General features: G+C 41.9%; 1 protein-coding gene across 6 annotated transcripts in view; it reads left to right on the forward strand.

Annotated features, from left to right (window-relative positions):
* The window catches only part of FANCC (FA complementation group C), a 151,623-nt gene that overhangs the window by 4,701 nt on the left and 123,896 nt on the right, over positions 1-23,026 (forward strand). The window contains exon 2 of one of the 6 annotated variants that reach the window (XM_048850185.2): positions 5,290-5,342. The exons of the other annotated variants lie outside the window; for them this stretch is intronic. The gene's annotated coding sequence lies outside the window, so the exon portion shown is untranslated. The remainder of the gene's footprint in view (positions 1-5,289; positions 5,343-23,026) is intronic. 6 annotated transcript variants of the gene reach the window in all.

Below are 23,026 nucleotides of genomic sequence, written 5' to 3' on the forward strand. Positions count from 1 at the left end.
AAGTTGTGATCGTATAAGACACTTGATGATTTCTTCACAAGTGAAACCTTATTGCCTGTTCTTAGACTATACAATCATGATCTTTGACGAACTGAACGCTGCAAAAAGAGGAGTTGCTGATTCTCACACTCAGATGTCACTTATTCAGTCTTCTGCAGTGATTTCTGTATCTGCTGAAGGATTATTCACAGCAAGACACACTACAGGAGCGGTTTCCTTGGTGTCAGATCAATGACATGTCATCTGTTCCAGTGTGCACCAGTTGTGATGAACAATGGCATACCATGTCACAGATAACGGAAGCCTATGGCAAAACAGCATACAATGCTCTAGCTCAGATAATGCAAGTGATCTTCAAAGAAACTCTGATACAGAATTTTGTATTCTGCGTGGGAAACAAACTGAGTTCAGAACAAATCTTGGTGATAAAGGTTTGGAATCACTGATGATCACTAAAGTGGACTTACTTAGTCAACCCTGCCACTTGAAAAATCCGGCAAAGTATTCTTGCGAAAGACCAAGCAAAGAAACCTGCTTGCAAAGCAGTGAGGATGTGGCCAATATCGTGATCAGACCTGATCTGGTTACTGATGTTACTAAATAAAATGTTACCTCAGTTTGTACCACTGTTGTTACTATAATGTTCACAGAAGTGCATCTAAAATGCACTGCAAGCATTTAAAGCACTACCCCAGGCCCCCTGTATTTTTGTTTGGCATCGCACCTTTGAGAGTTGCCACTAATCCAAGCAACCTCCCTAATTCCCCCCTAATTTTTTTTCATAAATATCCCTAAAAGTCTGAGCCAGGTCGATATCTCTGATAATGGACTTCCATTTTCAGCATGTCTCATTGGTTTTCAATTATGATGTGGTTGGAATAACAGAGACTTGGTGGGATAACTCACGTGACTGGAGTACTGTCATGGATGGATATAAACTGTTCAGGAAGGACAGGCAGGACAGAAAAGGTGGGGGAGTTGCACTGTATGTAAGGGAGCAGTATGACTGCTCAGAGCTCAAGTATGAAACTGCAGAAAAACCTGAGTGTCTCTGGATTAAGTTTAGAAGTGTGAGCAACAAGGGTGATGTCGTGGTGGGAGTCTGCTATAGACCACCGGACCAGGTGGATGAAGTGGACGAGGCTTTCTTCCAGCAACTCACGGAAGTTACTAGATCACAGGCCCTGGTTCTCATGGGATACTTCAATCACCCTGATATCTGCTGGGAGAGCAATACAGCGGTGCACAGAAAATCCAAGAAGTTTTTGGAAAGGGTAGGGGACAATTTCCTGGTGCAAGTGCTGGAGGAACCCTAGGGGCAGAGCTCTTCTTGACCTGCTGCTCACAAACCGGGAAGAATTAGTAGGGGAAGCTAAAGTGGATGGGAACCTGGGAGGCAGTGACCATGAGATGGTTGAGTTCAGGATCCTGACACAGGGAAGAAAGGAGAGCAACAGAATACAGACCCTGGACTTCAGAAAAGCAGACTTTGACTCCCTCAGGGAACTGATGGGCAGGATCCCCTGGGAGAATAACATGAGGGGGAAAGGAGTCCAGGAGAGCTGGCTGTATTTTAAAGAATCTTTATTGAGGTTACAGGGACAAACCATCCCGATGTGTCGAAAGAATAGTAAATATGGCAGGCAACCAGCTTGGCTTAACAGTGAAATCCTTGCTGATCTTGAACACAAAAAAGAAGCTTACAAGAAGTGGAAGATTGGACAACTGACCAGGGAAGAGTATAAAAATGTTGCTCAGGGATACAGGAGTGAAATCGGGAAGGCTAAATCACACTTGGAGTTGCAGCTAGCAAGAGATGTTAAGAGTAACAAGAAGGGTTTCTTCCGGTATGCTAGCAACAAGAAGAAAGTCAAGGGAAGTGTGGGCCCCTTACTGAATGAGGGAGGCAACCTAGTGACAGAGGATGTGGAAAAAGCTAATGTACTCAATGCTTTTTTTGTCTCTGTCTTCACGAACAAGGTCAGCTCCCAGACTACTGCACTGGGCAGCACAGCATGGGGAGGAGGCGACCAGCCCTCTCTGGAGAAAGAAGTGGTTCGGGACTATTTAGAAAAGCTGGACGAGCACAAGTCCATGGGGCCGGATGCGCTGCATCCGAGAGTGCTAAAGGAGTTGGCGGATGTGATTGCAGAGCCATTGGCCATTATCTTTGAAAACTCATGGCGACCCAGGGAAGTCCTGGACGACTAGAAAAAGGCTAATGTAGTGCCCATCTTTAAAAAAGGGAAGAAGGAGGATCCTGGGAACTACAGGCTAGTCAGCCTCACCTCAGTCCCTGGAAAAATCATGGAGCAGGTTCTCAAGGAATCAATTCTGAAGTACTTAGAGGAGAGGAAAGTGATCAGGAACAGTCAGCATGAATTCACCAAGGGCAAGTCATGCCAGACTAATCTAATTGACTTCTATGACGAGATAACTGGCTCTGTGGATGAAGGGAAAGCGGTGGACGTGTTGTTCCTTGACTTTAGCAAAGCTTTTGATACGGTCTCCCACAGTATTCTTGCCAGCAAGTTAAAGAAGTGTGGGCTGGATGAATGGACTATAAGGTGGATAGGAAGTTGGCTAGATTGTCGGGCTCAACGGGTAGTGATCAATGGCTCCATGTCTAGTTGGCAGCCGGTATCAAGTGGAGTGCCCCAAGGGTTGGTCCTCAGGCCGGTTTTGTTCAATATCTTCATAAATGATCTGGAGGATGGTGTGGATTGCACTCTCAGCAAGTTTGCAGATGACACTAAACTGGGAGGAGTGGTAGATACGCTGGAGGGTAGGGATAGGATACAGAGGGACCTAGACTAATTAGAGGATTGGGCCAAAAGTTTCAAGTTTTGATGAGTTTCAAGGACAAGTGCAGAGTCCTGCACTTAGGACGGAAGAACCCCATGCACTGCTACAGACTAGGGACCAAATGGCTCAGCAGCAGTCCTGCAGAAAAGGACCTAGGGGTTACAATGGACGAGAAGCTGGATATGAGTCAACGGTGTGCCCTTGTTGCCAAGAAGGCCAATGGCATTTTGGGATGTATACACAGGGGCATTGCCAGCAGATCGAGGGACGTGATCATTCCCCTCTATTTGACATTGGTGAGGCCTCATCTGGAGTACTGTGTCCAGTTTTGGGCCCCACACTACAAGAAGGATGTTGAAAAATTGGAAAGAGTCCAGCGGAGGGCAACAAAAATGATTAGGGGACTGGAACACATGACTTATGAGGAGAGGCTGAGGGAACTGGGATTGTTTAGTCTGCGGAAGAGAAGAATGAGGGGGGATTTGATAGCTGCTTTCAACTATCTGAAAGGGGGGTTCCAAAGAGGATGGATCTAGACTGTTCTCAGTGGTGGCAGATGACAGAACAAGAAGCAATGGTCTCAAGTTGCAGTGGGGGAGGTTTAGGTTGGATATTAGGAAAAACTTTTTCACTAGGAGGGTGGTGAAACACTGGAATGTGTTACCTAGGGAGGTGGTGGAATCTCCTTCCTTAGATATTTTTAAGGTCAGTCTTGACAAAGCCCTGGCTGGGATGATTTAGTTGGGTATTGGCCCTGCTTTGAGCAGGTGGTTGGACTAGATGACCTCCTGAGATCCCTTCCAACCCTGATATTCTATGATATCAAATTTGTTCCATTTTCAAGAAACAAGATTTTTTTCCAACTGCCAGCCTCACAAACTCTTCCTTGGCTTTTGCAGTTAAACTGTGTTCTTTCCGTCTTGTGCATCAGCACCAGTAATATGTTTTGTGTAGGTAAAATTATGCCCTCAGCTACACCTGTACAACCCCTTTAGTCATAAGTAGATTGCACAGGTGCACAGTTGCATGGGTATATCTGAATTTGGCTTTAAGTCATTATTAACGATGGATCCATAATACGGAAAGAATGATGTTATGGGGCTTATTCCATCACCCACTTACTTCCCTGGTCCTTCTCACATGAACAGAGAGCAACAGTACCCGAAGTCCAAACTTGCAAACAATTCAATGTTTATTGGGGTGAACTTCCAGTAAGCAAGATTCCAGTTTCCTTCCTTAGTGTCCCCCTTCCCAGCTCTGACACCACAGAGGCTTACCTGTGTCCCTGTTCCCATTCCCCCCCCCCCTTAGCAAAACATGATTCCAATTTCCCCACCCCCATTCCCTGTTCCCATTCCCCCCCTTAGTTCCTGATTGACTGCAGACTATATAGTAAAACTTGTGTTCTGCTTAGCCATACCTTAACCAATCATTTTATTAAAATGTAACTAAGCAATTCTAATCTATTGTAACATGATTATTTAACCAATTATATCCCACCACCTTAATTGGTTTACACCCAGCAAAATTAATTATACAGCAGACAGAAACAATCACAGAACCAGACAGAGATTATACAGACAAACAATAGGGAAATGGGACTACAGTGATAGAACAATAAAGAAATGAGGATTTCACATCCCAGCTATTGATAAGTGAGTTCTTGGCCAACAGGATGCTATCAAACTAAGTTTCCTTTTACATCTTCTAGGCACTTCCCTTTCTCTGGAGGCGATAGGCATTATTGGGACAGGATTGTATTCCTAACAGCCCAGTAGCACCTTATTTCAATGTGACTAGTTTGGAATGTGAGGATGTGACTGTTCGCTTCCCAGCTTATGGCTGCCTCTGCTGCTTAGCCAAAGGCCTTAGCCTAAGAACAGGGCCTCAGACTGTCACGGTAAGAGAAGGCCCTTACACTGGCAGACGGTGATTTTGATTTTCTTTTATACCTCTATAACTAGCTAAGTGATAAGAATACACCTAAATTCTTAGAATATAGGCCTTTACAGACAGGCCTGAATATCTATATCCTAAGAAGCCCAGACTGACTGTCAGAGCTCAGAGTTTATGGGCTCTCAGTTAGGGGGAGAAAATCTTTTGACTTGCAAATGTAACAAATTTGATATGACATCATTGAGACACAATGAACATGGAGCTCTGCAATGCCATTTTTAGTTACTAACAGTACAAGTTCACATTATGTGTTATGTAGCATCTAGGGATGGTCAAGGACCGGGATCCCATTGTGCTAGGTGTGGTACACCTACAAAAGAAAAGGATGGACCCTGCCCCAAAGAGCTTCCTAAGTATTATGGTTTGTTTCATGAACACAAATGATTGGGGAATGTAAAGTAACAATAATCATCCTTTGCATTTCTATGGTGGTTTCTATCTGTAGATTTCGAAGCATTTTACAGACATTAATAAATTGAGCTTCATAAGATCCTTGTGAGATTAATATGTATTGTCCCAATTTTATAGGATGAAAATCAGGTACAAGAAGATTACGTGATTGGACCAGCATCACACAGGAGGTCTGTGTCAGTGCTGGGAATCAGACTCAAGTCTTCTGGCTCCCAGATCTGTATTTTAACTGCAAAACTATCATTCTTCCCTACTTCAAGAGCTACTAGACAGGTTTATTTTCCAAATCTAGATTAACTGTGACTGTACTGAAATATTCAAAGCACTGTGATAAATTTATCATGATATACAGCTAAATTGACATATGAGAGACCCCAGTTTTCTTAGAGCAAGAGACATACCACTAGCAAATACTTCACATACTGTATATCAAAAGTTCTCATCTGTCATAAACTGACGTAAATTCATGAGGAATTCCCTTCCATTAGAATATGAGAGCTACAGTAACTCCTTGCTTAACGTTGTAGTTATGTTCCTGAAAATTCTACTGTAAGTGAAATGATTTTAAGTGAATCCAATTTCCCCATAAGAATTAATGTAAATCTTATCTAAATTTAATTAATTTAATTTATTAAATAAATTATATTATATTAAATTAAATTATATAATATAATTTATATTAAAGTAATTACATATAATACAGTATAGTAAACAAATATAATAATTTATTATAATAAGTTAAATAATTTATTTAATATAATTTATTATTAATGGAATTAATTTAAATCTTATCTAAATTTAATTGCAATAATCTGTGTAAATTGTAATAGTATAGTAAATTTAATTGTATAGTCTGTGTAACTAGCTGGAATCTTTCTCTGTAAAGGTATTCTTTTAAGAAACCCAAAGAAAACACATCTTGTCTAATTCAAAAGAATTAATGGACAGTTCCAAATTCCTAGGGAATGGTATTAAATTTTGTAAATAAACACATGGTGTTCTAAACTTAAAAGAAAAAGTTGCTCTCGATGCCATATAATCTTTTTATTCTGCAGCAGAAATAACCTTTGTTGCTTGTGGATTTAGTGTCCTAAATGAACCTTTACTAAGAAGATCTTATTCTGTGTATGTGTAGATGGAGGGAAAAATACCTGAGACTCCTTTGCAAGATGCTCTTACAGCAGTGTGCTGCGAGTGGAGCATGATTTCATTTGACAATATGCTTCATGTTGTATATTAATTAAATTAATTCATCCCAGTTTTTCACCATAGTCTGAAGTAGCCAGTAGAGACATTGGTACAAGCATACCCCTTTTTCACCTAGATTCATTGTGACTGACTTTCTGGGCTCTTACTGGAATTTCTGTAAAAAGTTTTATCTCTTCCCCAGTCTACTGTATTATCATTTTCTATATTGCTGAAAGTCTAGAATTCAGCATGTTTTCCTTCACCATTGTAAGTAGTCTCCTGTATCAAGCCTGAGTTACCTAAGTTGAGTGACACATTCTTCCCTGAGCAAGTCCTTGGGAGGCTTTGCGGCTTAGTGGATAGACTGGGACTCAGGAGACCAGGGTTCTATTCCTAGCTCTGCCACTGGTCTCCTGGATGACCTTGGGCAAGTCTCTATGCCTCAGCCTCCTCACATGCATGGTGGATACCTACCTCCTTTGTAAAGCACTTTGAGATCTACTAATGAAAAACATGATATAAGAGCCCCAGGTATTGTTAAAAATATCTGAATTCACACAAAAAACCCTAAAATTTTGATTCCACAGCCTTTTCAGGGTGGAGCTTATCTCCAGAAAGAGGGAAATGACTTAATATAAGACAGAAGGCCATAGGTGCTGTACTGGGATGAGTATACATTTAATTATCAGTAGACAGCTTCTTATCTCATGTTCACATACTTGTGCTGAAAAGTTTAGGCCATGGTTTTCCTCTTTCTTACATTAGTTTAAATCAGGATTAATCCAGCTGAGGTCAGTGGCATTACATGGGTATAAAAATATCACAAATGAGAGGAAAAGGCCAAGTATTTCTAACTTTTTAGAGGATTGGGACTATATCCTTTCACTTTTAGATTAAATTCACAGTGTGTAACAGAGCATTGTTTTGACTATGAAACCAATGCTCAGGTTGATGCATTGCTGTTGAACTTGCTGGGTGGAGGTCAAATTCATAGCCAGAGAACCTTCTTCTTATCCAAGTTATGGGAGAGGATGTTCTTGTACTCATTTAAAGTGATCCTTTGCCACCAATTTTAATGTATTCAAGTATAAATGGGACTTGTTGACTTGGTACAAATGCAAAGAAAGGCATGTCCTTTTACTTTTTCTTGCCTGCAGTGTAGATTATGTATTATTGTTCTGATCTCAGGGACAAGATTGTCATACTACTGGTTGTGCATATTTTTCACCAACTTTTCCACCGCCTTTTTGGTGGAAGGAGTTGTGGGAAGTTTTAATTCTCCAGGACAGAAGAAACAACCTCAGATGGCTTTGGCCCCTTGATGAGTTGAAGAATATATGTTTTTGTGGAATTTACCTTCCAGGGTGGATAGAAATAGATGAATTAAAAAAAAAAATCAGATTCTTTTAACTTAAATAGGGTTTTTTGATTTTATTTGTTATAAATGTTTTTAGAAATAAACAGGTTTAGAAATAAACAGGTTTAAAATGACATCTGAATTGAATACAAAATATGTTAAGGCCTAAATTTATTATAATCTCTTAAAACATTTAAATAAAAAAAAGCTGAATCCATGAGCCTCTATCAAAAATCTTGAGTTAAAGGCTGCTTTTCTATATATAGAGAGATTTTTCCCCCAGTTCTATCTTCTGAGGTCAAGCTTTATAAATATGGCAAAATAGGTCCTATACTGTATTAAGGGCTTGTTTTGTTGAATAAAAATAAATTGTATATACTGTTTTGTGTGTTTAATTAAATTCCAGTTACCATCCAATGCAGCTTGATACAAATCATGCACAAAAAGTTAATTATCTAGTAAATAAGTAATGTATCATTCACCATTTTCTAACGTACTAAAAATGTACAATTAATACAAATCTAAAATATTAAGCTATATAATTGCTTAATAAATATATATAGTTATAGCGTACCCTAGGATATACCAAATCTAATGTAAAAGCTCTATTTACTTGTAAATCAACATGTTTTAATGTTTATATCAACCAATGAAAATGCACTTTTTTTAACAAAATTCCTGAGTACAAATGGAAAAGTTGATTAAAATCAATTTAAATCAAGACTTTCCACATGCTGATTTAAATAACCCTATTTAAATCAGTCCATCCAGATTTAATACCCAAAGGTAGAAATTCAGTCAATATCATATCTTTTAGAGAGAGGAAGATTATTTACCTGTTACTCTGGTTCTCTGAAGAATCTAGTTTCATACTTGCCCATCTTTTCAGAATAAGGCTAAGCTTTATTTGTCATTTATATTTCAGTATAATTTATACTTATAAATTAAGGAGTTTCTTGCTTTCTGTTAATCAGAGACCTTTAAGGGAACATTCTGGAAGGCACTGATACACCAGTGGTTAATTGGTGTACAAAACATCCCTACTTGTGGTTTAAAGCGTTGAAACTCAGGCAGGATCTCTTTCTTTCTCTCTTTTTCCAATCTCGTGGAGGAAGCTTGAGACCATGCTGCCTATTTGCTCTGGTTCTAGGTGTTGTTTTGTTTGCCTGTTAATCACACTCTTTTCCTTGCTGTAGGTCTCACTAGACCAGTAGTTCTCAACCTGTTTACCATTGTGGACTGCATTCAATGCATTCAACCTATTTACTGTTTTGGGTTGCATTCAATACTACCTGTATGGCTCTGAGGATGTCACAGCTGTGTGCTGATTGGGCTGCAAGCAGTCCACCGGTCACAGGTTGACAACCACTGCACTAGACTAACTGCTGTGAATGTATACCAGGTGCAGGATAATAATATAAAAGTACTCCATGCTTGTAAAACTAAACTGGCTCCTTATTCAGTGAATTATTTACAGAGTTTCTGCAACTGCATTCCAGTCATGTGCAGATTGACTGACTTTCCTGATGCCTCGTCTAAACTCTTCCCTCCTGCAAATTATGCTCATTCATCCAAGTTCCATTCAGGTTGCCACACGGTCTAAGTGATTCTCCCTGGAAAGAAAACAAAGTGGGCTTGATATCTTTCATCAGGTATATTGGACATGGTCCTTGGGATCAGACACTCTGACAGTTCACATCCCATTTATCTTAGTGATACAATGGGAATATTTATGGAAATCTGAGATTATTCAGAATGATTAGAAAAGTTTATTTTCTTTAATAATCCTGACTGCTGCCAGACGCTATAGAAATGGGTATAGATTATATGGCAAATTGAAGAAGTCCGTGAAGTACAGCAGGAGAAAATGCCTCTTTGCTAGTGGTAGTTAGAGCGAGTTCTGGGTCAGTGAGTTTTGTTGACTCAGAACTAACTGCAGGCCTCTAAACCAGCTGTGTCTAGAGTGAGACTTTGAACTTGAGCCAAGCTCTCTCAAATTGGGAGCAAAAAGGCTACCAATAACTTTGTTCAGCTGGGTTACTGGACATTGACCAGAGGGGGTATCCTGTGGTGATAAGCAAGAATTTCAGGAACAGCTTTGTCCCTTCCCCAGATAGCAACCCATGTAAATGTCACAACATAAATGAAATCATCTGTCATCTACATCAGGCGGAACAGGGACTGAGTTGGAGTGCAGCAATTTCTAGCCTCAGAGAATCGGGAACAAATGGAGCAGGGCCCAGCCTAAAACATCTAAATAAGTTCCTAGTGGAGGCTTGTCTTTAAAACATTCCCATTTTACCATCCTCGGACAGTTCTTATGTTTTGCAGATGAGTGGCAGACTTTTTTCCCCCTCCAACTTTAATCATTACCATTTGATCTTACATGTGTTCCCAGGCTCTCTCTAGGATCATGCTAGGAATAATACTGGTTTTAGGGAAGAAGGCAATTCATTTATCTTTTCCTGGACAATTTTTCTCATCAGGGTTCTTTACAGATATAAAACTGAAGCTAATATACAGTGAAAATAATGGTTCCTGGAATATCTTGTATTCAAGAACAAACAGGCACACAATACCAGGGAAGTCAATCATAAGCCTGGGCTGAGAACGAGTACAAGGTCTCATATTAGAAGAATGTTGAGCGAAGGTGAAGGTTGCCATAATAGAAAACAAGTGGTGTCACAAAAACAAAAATCCAGTACTTATTGTAGCCTATTGGGAATTCTGATCTCATACACAAGCATGTTTCAGTGATTCAGAATTCTTATGATACGAAGCCCTAATTCTGGGTATCCCCTTTCCATCTTGTCCTATCTCATCCATTGGCAGATATCTGGACCCAGTTGTATAATAACCATTCCCATATTGATGAATGAAGAGAAACAGATTTTTAAGGGATTTGCCTGATTCAATTAAGGGGATGGGTACCAGAAAGAGAACACAGATGGAACACACTGATTGAGTGAGGTCTCGGAGTACTGCTCCTTCCATAGTAGCAGACCTATTCTGTTTTTGACAATCTGCGTCTGTTTGTGTTTTTTGTAGTTATTATGAAAACCCTATTGGCACTATCCCAGAGAGAAATTCTCTTGTCCTGGGTCTAACAAAGTTTCTGATCTCTACATGCACTGTCTGCCAAGGGAGAGATGAATGTTAAGCCTTACATGGCAGAAGACATTAGATGAGTAGCTCCTATACCCAGTAATATCTCACTAAACATAAGGCAATTTGTTGGGCTGGTAATCAACTTCTTTGCATTTGGAAACAGTAAATAAAGTGCCTCTGTATCCGGACCTGGGATGTGAGGTGGTGAATGACATTGTGCAAAGCTGGGTAGGGTCCCTACTATAAGTCTTCCTATCTTTTCCACTGCTCCCCAGGGAAATACAAAGGATAGGAATGAGAGAGTTGCAGTAATACTGTTTATGCTGCTATGGCTCTCAAACTTGATTAACTTATCATTGGAAATTTTGAGGTCTCTGTCTCACAGAGGAGGTCTGCTATTGCAAGACAAGCCCTCCATTGGGACTAGACAAGTTAAAATGAATATTTGGAAGAAGCGATTATTCTCGTGTACCCCCCAAAAGAAATCAAATAAAACTTATTCTGCTGGGTGATAAAAAGCCCATAGTTTAACTAGTTTAATCAGTGAAACATAGCCTTGAATGGTCATAGCCCAGGAGAGCTTTATTGTGTCCAAGCAAAAAAGGTCAAGGAGATGTCCCTATACTTCCTGTCCATTAAAGTAGGCCTCCCAGTGGTTACTAACCCTGATCAGATGAGCTTTTTTTTTTTTTTTTTTATTTTAAGCTGAGGGCTTTCTGTAACACGCAGTACTGTGCTTCTAATTCAGACAGGTAGTTCTCACAACTTTCATAGCATTCACTCAGTAATAGTCTCAAGTTGCAATGGGGGAGGTTTAGGTTGGATATTAGGAAAAACTTTTTCACTGGGAGGGTGGTGAAGCACTGGAATGCGTTACCTAGGATGGTGGTGGAATCTCCTTCCTTTGAGGTTTTTAAGGTCAGGCTTGACAAAGTGCTGGCTGGGATGATTTAGTTGGGGATTGGTCCTGCTTTGAGTGGGGGGTTGGACTAGATGACCTCCTGAGGTCTCTTCCAACTCTGATATTCTATGGTTCCCTAAATAAACTCAAGAAATACTCTTCCTTTGGTTAAGCATCAAAGGGTAGGTCTTCACTTATGGTGGTGTGTAGAGTACAGAGATAAATAAGTGATATAAATAAGTGTAAAGACAGTGAGGCACTGCTTAGGTGAGAAGTGTATAGACACACCAGACCCCTAGGGTGTGTGTGTGTGTGTGTGTGTGTATATATATATATATACATATACACACATACCTTACATGTCTCTCTACACCCCCAAGCAGTGCCTTCCATGCTGACACGACTATTTTTAGCAGTGTAGTGTCCCACTGTCAGAGCTTTTCCTTTCTGCAGTGGAAGAGTCCAGCAGCAGGAAAAGGCTCTGGCAGGAGGGAGGCAGTGGTGAAAGGCTCCAGTAGCTGGAGCCTTTCGCCAGAGCCTTTCACTGCCATGTGTCGCTACACACTGCAATGTGGACACAGCCTACCTTTTTCTGCAGCATGGACCCTAAATATCACCGCAAATGTAGACAAGACCAAAGTCCAGTCTTTAGGAGCACTGTCAGTCTCAGGGAAGAGTAGTCATGTCTCCCATATTCAGATCTGTTAGATAGCCATTAGTTCACCAAGTTCCATATATTGGTCATCCAGTCTCAGCCAATGCCATTTCCTTTATTTGGCAGAAGTCTTCTAAGAGCCTTAGTGCCCAGGGGAAGATGGAGGAGATATTTACATAAGATCTACCTCAGGTTGGATGTCCATAATTAAAGAATGATCCTGCTTCCCACTCTGGAGGCACATTGCTATGAACATTCCATTGTAATGGATCTGTAGATCTTAGCATGAAGAAGAATAGGAAAATTTACTCATGCTTATCTGAAAATTTTCTTTCCTTAAGTAATAATATCCACAGATCTGGCCCACCCTGGAGACAAATGGATCATCCAGAATAGTGATGGAAACTAACATCCAAGGATATGGGTTTTGTTATCATTAAGTGGAATTTACCATTCTCTGCATCAGAAGAAATTTGTGTTTTTCCTCAAAGTATATTTAAAACAATCTGTACTTTTAAGAAAGTAGATTTGAATTTTCCTGGCTGTGGAAGTTATCTCAGCTGGAGGAAATTCAGGAGCTGGGGCATTCCCCTTCTGCCAGTGACTTACAGGTCTAAGTCTGTCTCTATGCTGCAAACAGGCTGACATTGTAATAGATCTGTGAACTTATTACTTAAGGAAATTTTCAGATAAACATGGATAAATTTTCCTATTCTTTTACTTAACTCCAGACTTCATTTCCCTTGTATATACTTGTGGTCTATTTCCATATACAGATTTTCTTTCAGGGACTCCTGCTTTTTGTCTCTAATTAATTGCTTTGGTAAGCCCCATCATACCACTTAAACTTAATTCTCATTTTTTGAGGTTTACTAAAATTACTCACTCTCTTTCCCTAAACTCGATTTTGTTCTGAAACTATTTCTCCGAAGAACTTTATATGCTGTGCTATTGCTTTGTTACTCTTTTCTTTCTACCATTGACGTGATTGTTGACTATCTCCATCCATCACTCTCTTCCACCCTTCAATCTTTTGCCTCTCTCTCCCATTTCAAAATCCACCCTGCCGATCTTCAGTCCTGGCTCATCCTCAACATCTGCTTCCTTTGCTTCAGCTCTCACACTGTGGAGTGATTTCGGTGGAAATCCTGTGATCAGTCTGACTTCTCCACTACATATTTGTTCTCTATTTCAGTTCTGCCATCTTCCTAGCTGATTGTATCTCACACCCACAATCCCCTCTGCTTTTTTGCTACCTTTGGCCCTATCCTCAAACTCTCTGCTCCTCCTGCCTCCACTTCTCTCTCTCTCTCTCTCAGATTTCTTCCAAGGGAAAATTTACAAAATACGATATAACCTTCACCCTCCCCTCAGCGTGCCTTCTCCTTTACTCCTACAAATCTTGCATCCGTCACAGATGCAGAAGTTTATTTGCTTTCCTCATCTCATCTCCTGATCTCCCTTTTGCCCACTCGCAATTCTCTGCCCCCCCCCCCAATTCTTCTCGTTAACTGCTCTATTTCTTCTGGCTCTTTCCCCTTCACAATACAAGCATTCTCTAGTCTTTCCAATCTTGGGGGAAAAAACCCAGCCAATTACCACCCTATCTTTCTTCTCCCTTTCATCTCTAAACTCATTGAATGCACTGTCTACAAGTGCTGTCTAGAGTCCCTCCTCCAATGCCATCCTAAACCCTCTCTCTAATCCAGCTTCCTTCCCTTTCATTCCGCTCTTGCCAAAATGTCTAATTACCTCTTCCTAGCTAAAGCTCAGGACCAGTACTTCATTCTCATCCTTCTTGACCTGTCAGCCGCCTTCAACACATTTAACCATGTTCTTCTTGAAATCTTGTCTTCTGTGACTGTTCTCTCTTGGTTCTCCTCTTACCTCTCTAATCACACATTCAGTGTCCTTTGGAGGATGTTGTTATTCCTCCAGCTTTCTGTTGGGGTCCCACAGGGTTCTGTCCTTGGTTCCCTGTTTTTTTTCCCCTCTGCACCTTGTATCTTGCAAACCTCATCAGCAAACACAAATTCAACTACCCTCTACATGTGATGACTCTCAGATATGCTTTTCTTTCTAGCACCTATCCCCTTTTGTTCAAACTAAAATGTGGGCCTATTTCTCTGACATCTCCTTATGGATGTCTAGCTTGTGGCTCAAGCTAAACATGGCTAAAACCGAGGTATTAATCTTTTCCCCCAAACCCTTCCCGCTAATTCTTTCTCCATTATTGTGGACAACACCATCAACTTGCCTGTCACTTAGGCCTGTAACCCGGGCATCACCTTTGACTCGTCCGTTGTCCACGTCCTCACATCCAGGCTACGTCTCAGTCTCTAAAAATGGTCTTTCTTATCCACCCGCACAGTTAAAACTCTTCTCTAAGCTACTTGGTATGCTAAGCACAAGGTGGGATATTAGTTGATGTCTGCTACAGACTACCAAAACACACTAGGAGAAAGGATAACCAACTCTTTACGCACCTATCTTTTAATGTGTAGGGATAAAAAAGCTGTATGATGATGGGGGACTTCAGTTGGAGTGACATATGCTGGAGGTGATGTGCTGCTGGTTTTAATACATCCTTGGAATTTGAAAAGGCTATAGATGACAATTTCCTAACTCAGAAAGTGTTGCATCCACCATGGGGGAATTCTGTCTTCTGCCTCATCTTGACAGATAAAGAGAAACTGATCACATAGCTAAAAATTAATCGTAGCACAGGTACAAGTGATCAAGACTGGGTTATATTTATAATGTGCAATCAGAATAAACTCCAGATCAGTGATATGTATACTTGGTGCTTTAAAAGGGCCAATTTCACAAGGCTGAAAACAGTTATAAATCAAATCAGCTGGAAGGAAGAAATTAATCAGAAAAATGTGACTGATAATGAGGAATTGTTTAAGAACACTTTATGAGCTGCCCAAAAGACACATTTGAAGAAGAAAAGGGAAATTGACAGTAATGAATATAAATCAAAAGCTAGGAACTGTAAAAATTTGATAAGAAAAGCAAAGGAACATAAGGAGAAATTTATGGCCAGCAGAGTTAAGGACAATAAGGAATTATTAAAGTATATTAGGAAAAAAAAGAGTCTTAACATTAGTTGGTCCATTAGTAGATGGAAATGGTAGAATTATCAATAATAATGCAGAAAAAACAATAAACGTTCAATAAATATTTCTTTTATGTATTTGGGGAAAAACGGATGATGTAATCATATCATACGGTAACATTCTTTCCATTCACTATTATTTCAGAAGGATGTTAAACAGCAGACACTAATGTTAGACACATTTAAGTTAGCAAGTCAGATAACTTGCATCCAGGGGTTTTAAAAGAGCGGGCTGAGGATCTCACTGGACTGTTAATGTTGATTTTCAGTAAGTCCTGGAACACTGGGGATGACCAGAAAACTGGAAGAAAGCTAATGTTCTTCTTCGAATGGTGTCCCTGTGGGTGCTCCACTCTAGGTGCCTGTGCGTGCCTGCGCCGGAGATCGGAGATTTTTTGCAGCAGTACTTGGTTGGGGGAAGGGCGTGTGCAGGAGCTGTCTCCTGCAGCCGTTGGAGCCTCTTCTAGCCTCTTGTCCCTTCAGTTCCATCTGCAACCGAGGATGATTGAGAGGGACCTCTGTGGCAGTGCTAGCCTTGATACTTTCTGAAAGAAAGAAAGAAAAACATTACATAATATCTTAGTATTAGTCTATACATAGTTACATAGTTTAGTTAGTTCCTCTTAAAGGCTTTTTTTCTTAAAATAAAAAATAGAAAATAAATTCTTTATTTAGTTCTCAGTTTAGGAATAGCTCTACGGTTTACCACTCCATTTAACTTCCCGCCCTCATCTATCCAGCAGGTTCTGGGAGGGACTTAATTGTAGTCATTCTGGGCTCAACAGGATTTAAAAAGTGTGACTTATGCCGGTCTCTGATGGCCACACATCCTGAGAAACTCATATCTCCCAGAAATGCATATACTGCAGCAACTTGAAGTCAAGAGCAAGATGTGATAGGGATTTCAGTTTGAAAATGCTTATGATGGAGAAATCCCTCCAACCTCCGCAAGAGATGTCCTCCAGGGAGTCTCCTAAAGCAAGATCCCTAAGCAGCGATAAGGCTCTGACTTCCAGAATTGTCAGGAAGTGAGCCTTGACCTCTTGAACAAGGGACTCTCACAAAAAGAGAGCTTCCCCCAGTGAGGTCTTCACCCTCCGTGCTCAACTCATCTAGAGAGAGAGCACTTATGAGGCACTGGGCTCCTCCGACACCATTCCTCAGCGGACCTCTGCTGAGCCTCAACGCATGGCACTGGAGTCGAGACGTCAAGCCTCCTCCATGGCACGGACAACCCCACTGCGGAGTGCGGCACAGGCATTGGCACCGCAATCAATGCTACCGGCACCGACTTACAACTCAATGCTGGCTAACAATCCGAACCCAGCACCGGTCAGTGCTCCAAGGGCAGCACTCAAGGCGGTACCAGCGCAGCTCCTAGGCCACAGTGACATAGAGGTTTCCTCTGCACTGCAGTCACTACTGCTCAGCACTGAACACTCCCTGAGCTACATACCACGGTACTGTCCTTTGTCTCCTGCACCGATCTCCATGCATAGCGACGAGGAAGAAGACGTGAAGGACAACTGCTTCTCCTCCCAACATTCATCACCATCACAGATGAGACCTACAGGGAAGGTTACAAAGCCTAAGCCTCTTTCCTTCGAGCATTCTCAGCCCTGGTATGCACAACACTGGCCTTACCCATTACCACCTTACCCCATGCAATGGCCACAATGGGTCCTTGGGCCACATACCAGAACCCATATTCTGGCCCCCCTTCTCCAACCAGAAGGGGATTCAGAGTACCTCCATCCTTGCCACACAGAGAAACCTCTGACCTCCCTGAGACAGAGATAGACGAGGAAGAGATACTATCACAGGCAGACATGGATGATACACCACCTGCCCCACACTCATCTTCCGCACCAGAGGAAGCGGTGATATTGTCTACCCCAATGGCACCAGATGACCTCAAACAGTTCCAAGAAATCTTCAAAAGAGTAGCAAACAACCAAGCCGCTCCACACCACAAGATAAAGACCACAAGAGATTGGACCTCTTTGGGTGTAAAGTTTATTCCTCAGCCACCCTTCTGTTCAGAGTTGCCAACTTTTCTCTACTAGCAAATTACGACTAATTATAGTAAAATACAAGAACTCGTGGAGGACCTCCCCGAGCACAAACATCCTCAATTTACCACCCTTATTAATGAGGGTCAGGTAATAGCCTGCACAGCGCTGCAAGCCTCAATGGATGTAGCGGACACATCTGCCTGAACAACCGCAACAGCTGTGGTTATGAGAAGAGCATCATGGCTGCAAGCTTCGGGGATTCCGAAAGAACTGCAGCTAAAAGTGGAGGACCTTCCCTTTGATAGGGATAAATTATTCTCGTGCTCCATACCACGAAGGACTCCTGAGCGACGCTGCACACGCTAGACATACGCTCACCTCCTAATAAATGCCCACGGTTTATACGATATCAGAGGTCATGAGACACCTCATTTAACCGTTGTCAACCATGGTACTTCATTCAGAACAGAACCAAACAGGCTCAGAGGCGATGTGCTCTGCAGAACCAGGCCTCGTCTAACCTCCCATCTACATCAAAGCCACAATTTTGAAATATTGGTTGAGGGTATGCATGACCTCCCACACCTCTAGCGCCAATGGATACCCCATCCCACGCTTTTGGTCATTGTCTACGCCCATTTTACCATGCCTGGGCTGCTATAACAACAGACCAATGGGTATTGGAGATCATAAAATCTGGCTACACCATCCCTTTCACAAACATCCCCCCTCCCCTCCCCTGTCTCTCCTCAGGGACCCCTCTCACGAGCACCTCCTGCAACAGGAAGTAGACCACCTCCTAGTGCTGGGTGCTGTAGAACCAGTACCACACCAATACCGAGGGGGGGGGTTTATTCCAAATATTTCCTGAGAGAGAAGAAAGGAGGGGGATGGAGACCAATCTTAGATCTCCAAAAACTCAACAGGTTCATACGCAACCACAGGTTCAAAATAGTCACTCTGGCCACAATAATCCCAGCGCTAGACGGGGGGGCTGGTTTGCAGCCCTCAACCTCCAAGATGCATACTTCCATATTACAATACATCCTGCCCACAGATTATTCCTGCGGTTCACAGTAGGACCCAACCATTACCAGTACAGGGTTCTTCCTTTCGGCCTATCCATTGCTCCCCGAGTATTCTCAAAAACACTTGCGGTAGTAGCAGCATGTTTACGACACAAAGGAGTCATAATCTTCCCCTATTTAGACGATTGCCTACTCAAGGGTGCCAACCGACCAGAAATGGCATGACCACAATAGACTTGTTTCACCAGCTAGGTCTACAGAGAAACGGAAAGAAGTCCACCCTATGACCAACTCAGTGCTTAGAGTTTATCAGAGCCGACCTAGACTCCATACAAGCCAAGGCAATATTACCAAACCACAGATTCACTACATTGGTCAATCTTGTTTCCACAGTGACCATCAGCCCACAAACTTCAGCGAGGACATGCCTTCAGATTCTGGGGCATATGGCAGCTGTGATTTTCATAGTAAAGTATGCCAGACTCCATATGCGCTGTCTGCAGTACTGGTTGAGCACGGTCTATGCACCCAGCAAACACACTCTCAACAGAAGAGTGACACTACCACCAAGGGTCATCCTCTCATTACAGTGGTGGACACAACCAGGGAATGTATGCGCAGGGATTCCCTTTCAACAAAAACCCCCATCAGTGACTATCAAAACAGACGCCTTCCTAATAGGCTGGGGTGCCCACTTAGGTCACCACACTATACAAGGCAAATGGTCCACGACGGAAACCCAACTACACATCAATCTCCTGGAGCTCCGCGTGGTACACAATGCATGCCACCACTTCCTCCCACTTATACGGAAGAACTCAGTCTGTATTCTCACCAACAATACAGCATGCATGTTTTACATCAGTCACCAAGGGGGTGCCCGGTCTCACTCGCTATGGGTAGAAGCCATGAACTTGTGCATCCACAACAATATAAACATCACAGCATCATACCTACCGGGATGCCAAAACACTACATCCGACACGCTCAGCAGGCACTTCTCAGAGAAATATGAGTGGGAAATCTACGACAGTGTTCTCAGCACGATATCCCGAAAATGGGGTCACCCAGTAATCGACCTGTTACAAATCACAAATGTCCAGTCTTTTACTCGAGAGCAGGCCTGGCGCCGGGATCATTAGGGGATGCCCTCCTCATCCCGTGGAACGTGTCACTCATGTACGCCTTCCCGCTGATCCCACTGGTCATCTGCAAGAAATGTCTCGACAGAGCATACATCATTCTCATTGCCCCCACGTGGCCCAGACAGACTTAGTTTCCATACCTGTCACACCTAGCAGTTGGTGCCCCACAACCGCTGCCCTTATGAATGGACCTCCTGTCCCAGAACAAGGGCCTAACGCTCCATCCAAACCCAGCGAAGCTCCATCTGAAAGCGTGGCTTCTGTGTGGTTCCAACATGGAGAACTGAACTGCTAGGAGAAAGTAAAACCGATATTACTAAATAGCCATCGCCTCACCACTAGGAATACTTACTGCCAGAAGCGGAGAAGATTCTCCCTTTGGTGTCAGCAAAAACAGCTGGACGCGACAAAGGCGCCTCTATCTATGATCCTAGACTACCTACTAGAACTGAAAGAAACGGGGTTAGCCATAAATTCTATCAAAGTACACCTGGTTGCCCTCCACAGGCAGATAGAATGGGCTTCAATATTTGCTTATCTGATTACATGGCTCTTTCTTACAGGTATACAGAGCATGTACCCAGAAGTATGTCAACCTACGCCACCATGGGATCTCAATCATGTGCTCAAATGTCTCACAAGACCACCCTTTGAACCTCTAGCAACCTGTTCTCTCCTACATGTGTCAGTGAAGGTCGTGTTCCTGGTGGCAATCACATCTGCAAGACGCGTCAGCGAAATAGGGGCGTTAATGGCTGAACCACCATACACAGTATTTACCAAAGACAACATCATGTTACATCCTCATAGAAAATTCTTGCCCAAACTGGCTACACATTTTCATATTAACCAAACTATACACTCACCTGCCTTCTATCTCAAGCCACATAAGGATTCTTGAGAAGCAACGTTACACATGCTAGATGTCAGACAGGCTGTAGCCTTTTACTTGGACATGCTAAACCCTTTCGCAAGTCATCAAGACTATTCATCTCTACAACAGAGCGCTCCAAAGGCTCTACAATATTGACCCAGAGACTCTCCAGATGGGTCTCCGCCTGTATCCAAACTTGCTACCACCTACATAACAAAGAACCCCCACGGGCATCAGATCCCACTCAACACGAGCCATGGTGACATTGATTGCATTCTTGAACGACGTCCCCTTAATAGACATTTGTAGAGCTGCAACCTGGACATCAGAGCACACTTTCGCAAAGCATTATGCTATCACCCAAGGTCTTATCTCCAATTCTATCGTTGGCCTCACAGTGCTCTCATCAAACACTTTTATATAACTCTGAAGCGCTGCCACCCCTTGTGGGGCACTGCTCTACAAGCACCTAGAGTGGACTACCCACAGGGACACCACTTCAAGAAGAAAAAGTTACTCGCCTTGTGCAGTAACGATGGTTCTCCGAGATGTGTTTCCCTGTTTGTGCTCCACTACCCACCCTCCTCTCCTCTACTTCAGATTTAACACAGCCGAGCTATGTGGTAGAGAAGGAATGGAAGGGATGGTCGGGGGTGTGCGTTACAAGAGGCGCCAACGGCTGTACAAGTTTGCTCCTGCACGCACCCTTCCCCGACCGAGTACTGCTGTAAAAAATCTCCGGCGCAGGGACGAACTGACATCTAGAGTGGAGCACCCACAGGGACACACATCTTGAAGAACCATTATTACTGCACAAGGTGAGTAACTTCTTCTTGTGCTATATTTGGAAAGGGTAAACAGGATGACCTGGGTATGTGAGGCATGTCAGTCTGACATCAATCCTAAGCAAAATAATGGAGTGACTGATACAGGACTCAATTAATAGAGAATTAAAGGAAGATAATAAAATTAATGCCAATCAGTATGGCTTTATAGGAAAATAGAGTCTGGCAAACTAACTTTATATATATATTTTTGATGAGATTACAAGTTTGGTTGATAAAGGTAATAGTGTTGATATAATATACTTAGACTTCTAGAAGGCATTTGACTTGGTACCACATACAGTTTTGATTAAAAAAACTAGAATGATATAAAATTAAGGTGGCACACATTAAATGGATTATAACTGGCTAATGGATCTCAAAATATAGTTGTAAATGGGGAATCATCATTGAATGAGTGTGTGTGTTTCTAGTGGTGTTCTGCAGTGGTTGGTTCTTGGCCCTGTGGTATTTAACATTTTTTGTCAGTGACCTGGAAGGAAACATAAAATCATCACTGATAAAGTTTGCAGATGACACAAAAAGTGGGGTAGTGATAATTAATGAAGAGGACTAGTCACTAATACAGAGCACTCTGAATTGCTTGGTAAGTTGGGTGCAAGCAAACAATATGTGTTTTAATACAGGTAAATGTAGGAACAAAGAATGCAGGCCATACTTACAGGTTGGGGGACCCTATCCTGGTAAGTAGTGACTCTGAAAAAGATTTGGGAGTCATGATAGATAATTAGCTGAACATGTGCTCCTAGAGCAATACGTGGTAAAAGGGCTAATGCAATCCTCGCATACATAAACAGGGGAATCTCAAGTAAGAATAGAGAGTTTATTTTACCTCTGTATTTGGCACTGATGCAACTGCTGATGGAATACTGACAGTGTCCAGTTCTGGTGTCCACAATTCAAGAAGAATGTAGCTAAATTGGAGAGTGTTCAGAGGAGAGCCATGAAAATGTGTAAAGGATACAGTCAAAGAGCTCAATCTGTTCAGCTAACAAAGAGAAAGCTAAGGCGTAACTTTATTACAGTCTATAACTACCTACATGGGGAGCAATATTTGATAATGTGCTCTTCAGTCTGGAAAAGAAAAGTATTACATGATCCAATGGCTGGAAGTTGGAGCTTGACAAATTCAGATTGGATAAAGGCATACATTTTTAACAGTGAGGGTAATTAACCACTGGAACAATTTACAACGGGTCATGGTGAATTCTCCATCACTGCCAATTTTTAAATCAAGATTGCTCTAGGAATTATTTTCCAGAAGTTTTATGACCTGTGTTATACAGAAGTCTACTCTAGATGATCATAATGATCCTTTCTGGCCTTCAAATCTGTAATTCTAGGTTCTACCATAATACAAATAATAAATAGTTTAATCAGTAGAATTAAGAATGCCTGAAATATTATTCTTAACTAATGATATATTACCCTATCCTAAAAACTTGAGAGAAAAATTGTCATAATGAGAGGAAAAATCTATTTGCAGGAAAAATATAAAGCAATCAAGGAGATATGGGATATTTGAGAAACAATATAATGAGTAGACAATGTGTATTTTGTGCTAATCATTTTTTTAATTCTGGCATTAGCTAAAAATCATTTGTCATCTGTAAGACA

This window comes from Caretta caretta, chromosome 5 (genome assembly GCF_965140235.1).
Source record: "Caretta caretta isolate rCarCar2 chromosome 5, rCarCar1.hap1, whole genome shotgun sequence".
In the NCBI taxonomy this organism is placed as follows: Eukaryota; Metazoa; Chordata; order Testudines; family Cheloniidae; genus Caretta; species Caretta caretta.